Source organism: Paramisgurnus dabryanus, chromosome 7, assembly GCF_030506205.2.
Source record: "Paramisgurnus dabryanus chromosome 7, PD_genome_1.1, whole genome shotgun sequence".
NCBI classification, from domain to species: domain Eukaryota; kingdom Metazoa; phylum Chordata; class Actinopteri; order Cypriniformes; family Cobitidae; genus Paramisgurnus; species Paramisgurnus dabryanus.
This window is the reverse complement of record NC_133343.1, coordinates 25,710,356-25,715,186: the sequence shown is the minus strand read 5'-3', so window position 1 is coordinate 25,715,186 and position 4,831 is coordinate 25,710,356.

The following is a 4,831-nucleotide window of genomic DNA, read 5'->3' as shown; positions in this document are numbered from 1 at the left end:
TCTGAATCCCAAAATATACTTTTTATGACTTCTTTCTTTTATCCATGACCTTTATGATTATATTTCTATACTATAAAAAATACTTCACATTTTGCTGTCATCATAGGCCGGTCAGTCAGGAACTAAAATGCTTGATTTTCTTTCTCACAAAGAAAGCTTTTACCATTAGCGTAATTATGGTATGACATCAGACATTTTCAATAAAGTATTGTCTTGTTGTTATTGCGTAAGACAGATTATGATTGGCTTTAAGCGCAGGCACATTATGAGGTGAGCCCTAAGTAGTGCTGAGCAGGGAACAACTCTTATGATGTCAACCAGATAATAAGCTCCTTGATTCATATATACTTTAAGAGTCAAGGGTAACACAATGCTAGCCTTGTATTTTCTCACTCTTTTTATGTGTGTGTGTATGTGTGTGTCCTTGCTGGTAAGGATCTCTATTGTCCTACATTTTTAGTCTTCACCATCTACTATTGCTGCAGGCTTATCTTCATACCAGCGCTGTTTTTCCGCACTGTCAATTCATCTCCCTCATTAACGTCATTAATAAGGCCTTTGATACGTCTTATTACAAGGTTAATTGGGGCAAATCTAAAGCCAATCCCCTTGTATCTTTTAACGTGATATCTCTCAAATACTCAACGCTCGAGGTAAATGCCATAAGGAAAGTATAAAATGGCATAAAAGACCCTCTGGTGCAACGTAAATGTCCACAACAGTTGGTATTCATTGATTGGTGGTGTTTTAACAGTCAATGTTTTATTGTGTTTTAGGGTCTGTTTGATGACATTGGACTGTTGTGCTAGAATGTTGTTTTAATTGCGGTTTGTATGCGCCAGATTGTTCATTAAAACAGTTTTAGTGTTGCCTTGTGACCAACTGGTTGCTTTGGTTTAACATTCAACCATCCAAAGTGATTTTATACGCGTCTCTTGAGAAATTTCAAATGTAGTCGTTTGAAAGTGATTACTGTAAACAGATTTATAAATGTGAAGATAAAAAAATCATATGTTTTTTTTGTATCTTAATACTGTATCTTTTCTGTTTGGAAGGTGTGACAACTACGATTTTGTAAAATTTGACCATAAAAAAAGAGACATTTTACTATAAATGTCTTTGTTCTGTGATGCCTACTGGTAACATCCTTCCAAAAGTACTTTGGCTTTACCATTAATATGATTATTAACCAAGTTGGGCTTCGGTAATTACGGCAGCGCAATAGATGGGAATAACCACAATATCGCAAATGTGCATAACGTACAGTCAATGAAATTTCATTGTAATACTTCAAAAAGTAACATATGGTCAAAGTTTTAGGTCGATGTGTATAATGTAGTATCTGGCACATTCATCTCAGTTGGGAGTTGCATGCGTGTGCAACTACGCATGAAAGTGGTGATATTAAATTAATCAAAATAAAAACAGGGTTCCCACAGGTCCTTGAAGTCCTTGAAAGTTTGTGAATCTGGGGGAAAAAATGTAAGGCCCTGGGAAGTATGAAAAAATATACATACTTAAATACAGGTCAATAAAAGTGCTTGAATCTACAGTATTTAATGCAAGTAGTTTTCTGAAAACAAAAAGTGTAGGATAATATCATAAAAATTTTAGAACTTTTTAAGCACACATGCTAAAAAGTTCACTTTAAATACTTATATCTTCTGTATGCGAATGCTGATTCATACCAAAATGCTTTTTTGCATAGTTGTGTTTGACACATGGAAAATTATCGGGTTACGTATGTAACTGTTGTTCCCTGAGAAGGGAACGAGACGCTGGGTCTCCCTTGCCATACTTCCTGCATCCCTGTAACGCCGTCTTTGGCAGTATTTCAGATAGCGATATACATCCTGGCTCCCGCGTCATCCTGTCTTTGTCGTTAAGCCTCACCATTAGTTGAGTTTAATATACACATTCAGACGCATTTACTCCTGGAGGCGTCCCCAAAGTGTCATCACAGTGACGCAGTGCGAGTTCCCTCGAAAGGGAACTGTAACAATGTATCTAAAAGGTAACACGATGTAACCTTGCTCTCACTTGAAATGTGTCCCCACATTAAGTTCTTGAATTAGAGGGTATTGGACCTGGAAAGTCCTCGAAAGGTCCTTGAATTTGAAGTTAACTAAGGTGTGGAAACCCTGAAAAATTAAATAAAACTTTCAGAAAATGCTTTCTTTTCCATGAAATATGAAGCATATGTTGGTTATATAATAAAAAACTTTAAAGGGATAGTTCGGCCAAAAACGATATTAAACCCATGATTTACTCACCCCCAAGCTGTCCGAGTTGCATATGTCCATCGTTTTTCAGACAAACACATTTTCGGATATTTTAGAAAATATTTTAGATCTTTCGTTTGATTAAATGTAATGTTACGGGGTCCAGCAATAGTCCACGACCTTCAAGTCCAAAAAAAGTGCGTCCATCCTTCACAAATTAAATCCAAACGGCTCCAGGATGATAAACAAAGGTCTTCTGTGGGTAATCCGTGCGGTGTTGTTGTAGAAATATCCATATTTCAAATGTTATTAACGTTATAAACTACCTTCCGGTAGCGCCGCCATCTTAGACTCACGAGAGAGTATTAGCGTAGTGTACGCACTTTTCTTAGTGACGTATGACAAATTCGGAGGGCGGGGGCACAGAGCAGCAGCAGAGAAACTCTGTACGCTGCGTAAGCTCTCATCCTGAATGCGCATCACTCCAAAATGGCGGCGCTACCGGAAGGTAGTTTATAACGTTAATAACATTTTAAATATGGGTATTTCTACAACAACACCGCACGGATTACCCACAGAAGACCTTTGTTTATCATCCTGGAGCCGTTTGGATTTAATTTGTGAAGGATGGACGCACTTTTTTTGGACTTGAAGGTCGTGGACTATTGCTGGACCCCGTAACATTACATTTAATCAAATGAAAGATCTAAAATATTTTTTAAAATATCCGAAAATGTGTTTGTCTGAAAAACGATGGACATATGCAACTCGGACAGCTTGGGGGTGAGTAAATCATGGGTTTAATATCGTTTTTGGCCGAACTATCCCTTTAATACAATTGAAATAGATTTTAGAAAAAAAAATACTGTACCATATGTACCACATTTTGTCGCAATGCGCGTACATCGAACGTCTGTGTACACGTACGAGTCAAATAAACTATACTTTGCAAGGAGTATAGAATACTTTTGTTCGTTCGATCGTGTGTGTACGTTCGCATACACGTAAAAACAAACTATCTTCCTGCACTGTAAAAAAATTCGGTAGAATTACAATGTTATTGCAGCTGGGTTGCCGGTAATTTACCGTATATTTAAATGTATGTTATTTACTGGCAAGAGTTTGTTAAATACATTTTAAATATTAACAAGTCTTTATCTTTACAGAATAAAACTATACAATAACAGCCCCATGCAAAGCATTCTGGGAACCAGAAATCAACCTTTTTCAGTTTTTTGCTTCAGATTTTGTTTCCCAGAATGTTTTGCTTGATGCAGTTTTTTTGTTTTACTCTGTAAAGACAAAGACTTGTAAATGTTTAATGTTCATTTAACTTTGAACAAAATGTTGCCAGTATAAAACATAAATTATAAAACGGGCAGTTCTGGTTCTTCATTCTGATTGGTTGAAACGCGTTCTATGTCGTGATAAAATACCCCGGTAAACCCACGGTTCAGACCGCATTACAGAAGTATCACTGCGCCACTGTTGCTGCGTACTGATTTATGAAAATAAACACCAAAATCATATTTTTAATTTGTATACAATTGCACAATTATGGCGATATTCGCCTCACGTTGTGCCTAACAACGCCCCTTAGCTGTTATAAAATGCACTGGTTACCCATTGCTTCTTGGGGTTTATTGCTTTATTTAAATCTACGGTAAGTTACCGGAAACCCAGCTGGAATGTCTACTGATTTTTTTACAGTGTGTCTTATCAAATATCACACTATTTAGCATGCTAGCATTCTTCGATATTAAGCACCCCAATAAATAACCATGACAAACAATTATTCTAGAGTTGTCAGGGGAAGCTTTCGACAGCCAAGGTATTAAATTTGGTTATGGCAGAACAAAATTGTTGTGAAGATTTCAAAAATATTGAAAATTAGTTTGACAAACCTACAAGTTCAGTGCCAAATAATACATTTGCTGACAAGGCCACTCTAGAGTATGAGGTCCATGAAGTGCAGTCTGTGTGTTCAGGTGAAGAGAGTATCATTGCTTTTATTATCTGGGCTAATAAGATCTTTCAATTATAGAAAATGAGATGAACAAATTAATTAATACAGTTTTTGCCACCTTCAGCAATTGTGCTTTTGAGAAATGTACGAAAGGACATTCAGCCTTCATCTGAATCCAAAATGAATTTCCTTTTATTGTGTGTGTAAAAACAGATTTTTGCATTATTAACCATTCTAGCACGCAGTCCTTGCCTCTACCATGCATTTTCAGAAGTGACATTACATGTTAGTTTTCAATAAATGTAGCACAGGTGCAGGAAAAGCAGTGTAATTAATGTTATTAATGTTACTTTTTGTTCTCAAGGCAGGTTTTTTCTTCTTTTATCCTATAGGTTAACTTGTCCTTCGCTGAAAAATGTCACATTACCAAAGTATACAGGAGTCAGGCTTTCTGCATTGTATAATTTTCCCATAAAATTGGAACATTTAAGGGTAGAGTGGTGAAATTGTACGTCAATGAATGGCCCCGCTAATAGTGATATCATTCCCCGGAACAAAAGGATAGGAAGCCGAGGAAGAAGAGATGATTGGAGGTGAATCCTTGGAGCGTAGGCCGTTTCCGTCCCCTCTGTTCGGGTCATGC